Raw genomic sequence first — 8736 nt, 5'->3', positions numbered from 1 at the left:
TCGCACAGACCCCTCTTGGGGCCTGTGGGTGCAGGCATCGCACAGACCCCACACGGGGCCTGTGGGTGCAGGCATCGCACAGACCCCACACGGGGCCTGTGGGTGCAGGCATCGCACAGACCCCACACGGGGCCTGTGGGTGCAGGCATCGCACAGACCCCTCTCGGGGCCTGTGGGTGCAGGCATCGCACAGACCCCACACGGGGCCTGTGGGTGCAGGCATCGCACAGACCCCACACGGGGCCTGTGGGTGCAGGCATCGCACAGACCCCTCTCGGGGCCTGTGGGTGCAGGCATCGCACAGACCCCTCTCGGGGCCTGTGGGTGCAGGCATCGCACAGACCCCTCTCGGGGCCTGTGGGTGCAGGCATCGCACAGACCCCACCCGGGGCCTGTGGGTGCAGGCATCGCACAGACCCCACCCGGGGCCTGTGGGTGCAGGCATCGCACAGACCCCACCCGGGGCCTGTGGGTGCAGGCATCGCACAGACCCCACCCGGGGCCTGTGGGTGCAGGCATCGCACAGACCCCACCCGGGGCCTGTGGGTGCAGGCATCGCACAGACCCCACCCGGGGCCTGTGGGTGCAGGCATCGCACAGACCCCACCCGGGGCCTGTGGGTGCAGGCATCGCACAGACCCCACCCGGGGCCTGTGGGTGCAGGCATCGCACAGACCCCACCCGGGGCCTGTGGGTGCAGGCATCGCACAGACCCCACCCGGGGCCTGTGGGTGCAGGCATCGCACAGACCCCACCCGGGGCCTGTGGGTGCAGGCATCGCACAGACCCCACCCGGGGCCTGTGGGTGCAGGCATCGCACAGACCCCACCCGGGGCCTGTGGGTGCAGGCATCGCACAGACCCCACCCGGGGCCTGTGGGTGCAGGCATCGCACAGACCCCACCCGGGGCCTGTGGGTGCAGGCATCGCACAGACCCCACCCGGGGCCTGTGGGTGCAGGCATCGCACAGACCCCACCCGGGGCCTGTGGGTGCAGGCATCGCACAGACCCCACCCGGGGCCTGTGGGTGCAGGCATCGCACAGACCCCACCCGGGGCCTGTGGGTGCAGGCATCGCACAGACCCCACCCGGGGCCTGTGGGTGCAGGCATCGCACAGACCCCACCCGGGGCCTGTGGGTGCAGGCATCGCACAGACCCCACCCGGGGCCTGTGGGTGCAGGCATCGCACAGACCCCACCCGGGGCCTGTGGGTGCAGGCATCGCACAGACCCCACCCGGGGCCTGTGTGTGCAGGCATCGCACAGACCCCACCCGGGGCCTGTGTGTGCAGGCATCGCACAGACCCCACCCGGGGCCTGTGTGTGCAGGCATCGCACAGACCCCACCCGGGGCCTGTGTGTGCAGGCATCGCACAGACCCCACCCGGGGCCTGTGTGTGCAGGCATCGCACAGACCCCACCCGGGGCCTGAGGGTGCAGGCATCGCACAGACCCCACCCGGGGCCTGAGGGTGCAGGCATCGCACAGACCCCACCCGGGGCCTGAGGGTGCAGGCATCGCACAGACCCCACCCGGGGCCTGAGGGTGCAGGCATCGGGACCCTTTCCCGGGTCTGAGGGTGCAGGCATCGGGACCCTTTCCCGGGTCTGAGGGTGCAGGCATCGGGACCCTTTCCCGAGTCTGAGGGTGCAGGCATCGGGACCCTTTCCCGGGTCTGAGGGTGCAGGCATCGGGACCCACCTTGGGTCTGAGGGTGCAGGCATCGGGACCCACCTTGGGTCTGAGGGTGCAGGCATCGGGACCCACCTTGGGTCTGAGGGTGCAGGCATCGGGACCCACCTTGGGTCTGAGGGTGCAGGCATCGGGACCCACCTTGGGTCTGAGGGTGCAGGCATCGGGACCCTTTCCCGGGTCTGAGGGTGCAGGCATCGGGACCCTTTCCCGGGTCTGAGGGTGCAGGCATCGGGACCCTTTCCCGGGTCTGAGGGTGCAGGCATCGGGACCCTTTCCCGGGTCTGAGGGTGCAGGCATCGGGACCCTTTCCCGGGTCTGAGGGTGCAGGCATCGGGACCCTTTCCCGGGTCTGAGGGTGCAGGCATCGGGACCCACCTTGGGGTCTTAGGGTGCAGGCATCGGGACCCACCTTGGGGTCTTAGGGTGCAGGCATCGGGACCCACCTTGGGGTCTTAGGGTGCAGGCATCGGGACCCACCTTGGGGTCTGAGGGTGCAGGCATCGGGACCCACTCCCGGGTCTGAGGGTGCAGGCATCGGGACCCACTCCCGGGTCTGAGGGTGCAGGCATCGGGACCCACTCCCGGGTCTGAGGGTGCAGGCATCGGGACCCACTCCCGGGTCTGAGGGTGCAGGCATCGGGACCCACTCCCGGGTCTGAGGGTGCAGGCATCGGGACCCACTCCCGGGTCTGAGGGTGCAGGCATCGGGACCCACTCCCGGGTCTGAGGGTGCAGGCATCGGGACCCACTCCCGGGTCTGAGGGTGCAGGCATCGGGACCCACTCCCGGGTCTGAGGGTGCAGGCATCGGGACCCACTCCCGGGTCTGAGGGTGCAGGCATCGGGACCCACTCCCGGGTCTGAGGGTGCAGGCATCGGGACCCACTCCCGGGTCTGAGGGTGCAGGCATCGGGACCCACTCCCGGGTCTGAGGGTGCAGGCATCGGGACCCACTCCCGGGTCTGAGGGTGCAGGCATCGGGACCCACTCCCGGGTCTGAGGGTGCAGGCATCGGGACCCACTCCCGGGTCTGAGGGTGCAGGCATCGGGACCCACTCCGGGGTCTGAGGGTGCAGGCATCGGGACCCACTCCGGGGTCTGAGGGTGCAGGCATCGGGACCCACTGCGGGGTCTGAGGGTGCAGGCATCGGGACCCACTCCGGGGTCTGAGGGTGCAGGCATCGGGACCCACTCCGGGGTCTGAGGGTGCAGGCATCGGGACCCACTGCGGGGTCTGAGGGTGCAGGCATCGGGACCCACTCCGGGGTCTGAGGGTGCAGGCATCGGGACCCACTGCGGGGTCTGAGGGTGCAGGCATCGGGACCCACTGCGGGGTCTGAGGGTGCAGGCATCGGGACCCACTGCGGGGTCTGAGGGTGCAGGCATCGGGACCCACTGCGGGGTCTGAGGGTGCAGGCATCGGGACCCACTGCGGGGTCTGAGGGTGCAGGCATCGGGACCCACTCCCGGGGTCTGAGGGTGCAGGCATCGGGACCCACTCCCGGGGTCTGAGGGTGCAGGCATCGGGACCCACTCCCGGGGTCTGAGGGTGCAGGCATCGGGACCCACTGCGGGGTCTGAGGGTGCAGGCATCGGGACCCACTGCGGGGTCTGAGGGTGCAGGCATCGGGACCCACTGCGGGGTCTGAGGGTGCAGGCATCGGGACCCACTCCCGGGGTCTGAGGGTGCAGGCATCGGGACCCACTCCCGGGGTCTGAGGGTGCAGGCATCGGGACCCACTCCCGGGGTCTGAGGGTGCAGGCATCGGGACCCACTCCTGGGGTCTGAGGGTGCAGGCATCGGGACCCACTCCCGGGGTCTGAGGGTGCAGGCATCGGGACCCACTCCCGGGGTCTGAGGGTGCAGGCATCGGGACCCACTCCCGGGGTCTGAGGGTGCAGGCATCGGGACCCACTCCCGGGGTCTGAGGGTGCAGGCATCGGGACCCACTCCCGGGGTCTGAGGGTGCAGGCATCGGGACCCACTCCCGGGGTCTGAGGGTGCAGGCATCGGGACCCACTCCCGGGGTCTGAGGGTGCAGGCATCGGGACCCACTCCCGGGGTCTGAGGGTGCAGGCATCGGGACCCACTCCCGGGGTCTGAGGGTGCAGGCATCGGGACCCACTCCCGGGGTCTGAGGGTGCAGGCATCGGGACCCACTCCCGGGGTCTGAGGGTGCAGGCATCGGGACCCACTCCCGGGGTCTGAGGGTGCAGGCATCGGGACCCACTCCCGGGGTCTGAGGGTGCAGGCATCGGGACCCACTCCCGGGGTCTGAGGGTGCAGGCATCGGGACCCACTCCCGGGGTCTGAGGGTGCAGGCATCGGGACCCACTCCCGGGGTCTGAGGGTGCAGGCATCGGGACCCACTCCCGGGGTCTGAGGGTGCAGGCATCGGGACCCACTCCCGGGGTCTGAGGGTGCAGGCATCGGGACCCACTCCCGGGGTCTGAGGGTGCAGGCATCGGGACCCACTCCCGGGGTCTGAGGGTGCAGGCATCGGGACCCACTCCCGGGGTCTGAGGGTGCAGGCATCGGGACCCACTCCCGGGGTCTGAGGGTGCAGGCATCGGGACCCACTCCCGGGGTCTGAGGGTGCAGGCATCGGGACCCACTCCCGGGGTCTGAGGGTGCAGGCATCGGGACCCACTCCCGGGGTCTGAGGGTGCAGGCATCGGGACCCACTCCCGGGGTCTGAGGGTGCAGGCATCGGGACCCACTCCCGGGGTCTGAGGGTGCAGGCATCGGGACCCACTCCCGGGGTCTGAGGGTGCAGGCATCGGGACCCACTCCCGGGGTCTGAGGGTGCAGGCATCGGGACCCACTCCCGGGGTCTGAGGGTGCAGGCATCGGGACCCACTCCCGGGGTCTGAGGGTGCAGGCATCGGGACCCACTCCCGGGGTCTGAGGGTGCAGGCATCGGGACCCACTCCCGGGGTCTGAGGGTGCAGGCATCGGGACCCACTCCCGGGGTCTGAGGGTGCAGGCATCGGGACCCACTCCCGGGGTCTGAGGGTGCAGGCATCGGGACCCACTCCCGGGGTCTGAGGGTGCAGGCATCGGGACCCACTCCCGGGGTCTGAGGGTGCAGGCATCGGGACCCACTCCCGGGGTCTGAGGGTGCAGGCATCGGGACCCACTCCCGGGGTCTGAGGGTGCAGGCATCGGGACCCACTCCCGGGGTCTGAGGGTGCAGGCATCGGGACCCACTCCCGGGGTCTGAGGGTGCAGGCATCGGGACCCACTCCCGGGGTCTGAGGGTGCAGGCATCGGGACCCACTCCCGGGGTCTGAGGGTGCAGGCATCGGGACCCACTCCCGGGGTCTGAGGGTGCAGGCATCGGGACCCACTCCCGGGGTCTGAGGGTGCAGGCATCGGGACCCACTCCCGGGGTCTGAGGGTGCAGGCATCGGGACCCACTCCCGGGGTCTGAGGGTGCAGGCATCGGGACCCACTCCCGGGGTCTGAGGGTGCAGGCATCGGGACCCACTCCCGGGGTCTGAGGGTGCAGGCATCGGGACCCACTCCCGGGGTCTGAGGGTGCAGGCATCGGGACCCACTCCCGGGGTCTGAGGGTGCAGGCATCGGGACCCACTCCCGGGGTCTGAGGGTGCAGGCATCGGGACCCACTCCCGGGGTCTGAGGGTGCAGGCATCGGGACCCACTCCCGGGGTCTGAGGGTGCAGGCATCGGGACCCACTCCCGGGGTCTGAGGGTGCAGGCATCGGGACCCACTCCCGGGGTCTGAGGGTGCAGGCATCGGGACCCACTCCCGGGGTCTGAGGGTGCAGGCATCGGGACCCACTCCCGGGGTCTGAGGGTGCAGGCATCGGGACCCACTCCCGGGTCTGAGGGTGCAGGCATCGGGACCCTTTCCCGGGTCTGAGGGTGCAGGCATCGGGACCCTTTCCCGGGTCTGAGGGTGCAGGCATCGGGACCCACCTTGGGTCTGAGGGTGCTGGCAACGGGACCCACCTTGGGTCTGAGGGTGCAGGCATCGGGACCCACTCCCGGGTCTGAGGGTGCAGGCATCGGGACCCACCTTGGGTCTGAGGGTGCAGGCATCGGGACCCACCTTGGGTCTGAGGGTGCAGGCATCGGGACCCACCTTGGGTCTGAGGGTGCAGGCATCGGGACCCACCTTGGGTCTGAGGGTGCAGGCATCGGGACCCACCTTGGGTCTGAGGGTGCAGGCATCGGGACCCACCTTGGGTCTGAGGGTGCAGGCATCGGGACCCTTTCCCGGGTCTGAGGGTGCAGGCATCGGGACTCAACTTGGGTCTGAGGGTGCAGGCATCGGGACCCTTTCCCGGGTCTGAGGGTGCAGGCATCGGGACCCACCTTGGGTCTGAGGGTGCAGGCATCGGGACCCACCTTGGGTCTGAGGGTGCAGGCATCGGGACCCTTTCCCGGGTCTGAGGGTGCAGGCATCGGGACCCTTTCCCGGGTCTGAGGGTGCAGGCATCGGGACCCTTTCCCGGGTCTGAAGGTGCAGGCATCGGGACCCTTTCCCGGGTCTGAGGGTGCAGGCATCGGGACCCTTTCCCGGGTCTGAGGGTGCAGGCATCGGGACCCTTTCCCGGGTCTGAGGGTGCAGGCATCGGGACCCTTTCCCGGGTCTGAGGGTGCAGGCATCGGGACCCTTTCCCGGGTCTGAGGGTGCAGGCATCGGGACCCTTTCCCGGGTCTGAGGGTGCAGGCATCGGGACCCTTTCCCGGGTCTGAGGGTGCAGGCATCGGGACCCTTTCCCGGGTCTGAGGGTGCAGGCATCGGGACCCTTTCCCGGGTCTGAGGGTGCAGGCATCGGGACCCTTTCCCGGGTCTGAGGGTGCAGGCATCGGGACCCTTTCCCGGGTCTGAGGGTGCAGGCATCGGGACCCTTTCCCGGGTCTGAGGGTGCAGGCATCGGGACCCTTTCCCGGGTCTGAGGGTGCAGGCATCGGGACCCTTTCCCGGGTCTGAGGGTGCAGGCATCGGGACCCTTTCCCGGGTCTGAGGGTGCAGGCATCGGGACCCTTTCCCGGGTCTGAGGGTGCAGGCATCGGGACCCTTTCCCGGGTCTGAGGGTGCAGGCATCGGGACCCACTCCCGGGTCTGAGGGTGCAGGCATCGGGACCCACTCCCGGGTCTGAAGGTGCAGGCATCGGGACCCTTCCCGGGGTCTGAGGGTGCAGGCATCGGGACCCACTCCCGGGTCTGAGGGTGCTGGCATCGGGACCCACCTTGGGTCTGAGGGTGCAGGCATCGGGACCCTTCCCGGGGTCTGAGGGTGCAGGCATCGGGACCCACTCCCGGGTCTGAGGGTGCAGGCATCGGGACCCACTCCCGGGTCTGAGGGTGCAGGCATCGGGACCCACTCCCGGGTCTGAGGGTGCAGGCATCGGGACCCACTCCCGGGTCTGAGGGTGCAGGCATCGGGACCCTTCCCGGGGCCTGAGGGTGCAGGCATCGGGACCCACTCCCGGGGCCTGAGGGTGCAGGCATCGGGACCCACTCCCGGGGCCTGAGGGTGCAGGCATCGGGACCCACTCCCGGGTCTGAGGGTGCAGGCATCGGGACCCTTTCCCGGGTCTGAGGGTGCAGGCATCGGGACCCTTTCCCGGGTCTGAGGGTGCAGGCATCGGGACCCTTTCCCGGGTCTGAGGGTGCAGGCATCGGGACCCTTTCCCGGGTCTGAGGGTGCAGGCATCGGGACCCACCTTGGGTCTGAGGGTGCTGGCAACGGGACCCACCTTGGGTCTGAGGGTGCAGGCATCGGGACCCACTCCCGGGTCTGAGGGTGCAGGCATCGGGACCCACCTTGGGTCTGAGGGTGCAGGCATCGGGACCCACCTTGGGTCTGAGGGTGCAGGCATCGGGACCCACCTTGGGTCTGAGGGTGCAGGCATCGGGACCCACCTTGGGTCTGAGGGTGCAGGCATCGGGACCCTTTCCCGGGTCTGAGGGTGCAGGCATCGGGACCCTTTCCCGGGTCTGAGGGTGCAGGCATCGGGACCCTTTCCCGGGTCTGAGGGTGCAGGCATCGGGACCCTTTCCCGGGTCTGAGGGTGCAGGCATCGGGACCCTTTCCCGGGTCTGAAGGTGCAGGCATCGGGACCCTTTCCCGGGTCTGAAGGTGCAGGCATCGGGACCCTTTCCCGGGTCTGAGGGTGCAGGCATCGGGACCCAACTTGGGTCTGAGGTTGCAGGCATCGGGACCCTTTCCCGGGTCTGAGGGTGCAGGCATCGGGACCCTTTCCCGGGTCTGAGGGTGCAGGCATCGGGACCCTTTCCCGGGTCTGAGGGTGCAGGCATCGGGACCCTTTCCCGGGTCTGAGGGTGCAGGCATCGGGACCCTTTCCCGGGTCTGAGGGTGCAGGCATCGGGACCCTTTCCCGGGTCTGAGGGTGCAGGCATCGGGACCCTTTCCCGGGTCTGAGGGTGCAGGCATCGGGACCCTTTCCCGGGTCTGAGGGTGCAGGCATCGGGACCCTTTCCCGGGTCTGAGGGTGCAGGCATCGGGACCCTTTCCCGGGTCTGAGGGTGCAGGCATCGGGACCCACTCCCGGGTCTGAGGGTGCAGGCATCGGGACCCACTCCCGGGTCTGTGGGTGCAGGCATCGGGACCCATTCCCGGGTCTGAAGGTGCAGGCATCGGGACCCTTTTCAGGGTCTGAGGGTGCACGCATCGGGACCCACTCCCGGGTCTGAGGGTGCTGGCATCGGGACCCTTTCCCGGGTCTGAGGGTGCAAACATCGGGACCCACTCCCGGGTCTGAGGGTGCAGGCATCGGGACCCACTCCCGGGTCTGAGGGTGCAGGCATCGGGACCCACTCCCGGGTCTGAGGGTGCAGGCATCGGGACCCACTCCCGGGTCTGAGGGTGCAGGCATCGGGACCCACTCCCGGGTCTGAGGGTGCAGGCATCGGGACCCACTCCCGGGTCTGAGGGTGCAGGCATCGGGACCCACTCCCGGGTCTGAGGGTGCAGGCATCGGGACCCTTTCCCGGGTCTGAGGGTGCAGGCATCGGGACCCTTTCCCGGGTCTGAGGGTGCAGGC

The sequence above is a fragment of the Staurois parvus genome, unplaced genomic scaffold (genome assembly GCF_062004578.1).
Source record: "Staurois parvus isolate SC_StPar_1 unplaced genomic scaffold, SC_StPar_1.0 ptg002753l, whole genome shotgun sequence".
NCBI classification, from domain to species: Eukaryota; Metazoa; Chordata; class Amphibia; order Anura; family Ranidae; genus Staurois; species Staurois parvus.
The sequence above is the reverse complement of the archived record's forward strand: the minus strand, read 5'-3'. Positions refer to the sequence as shown.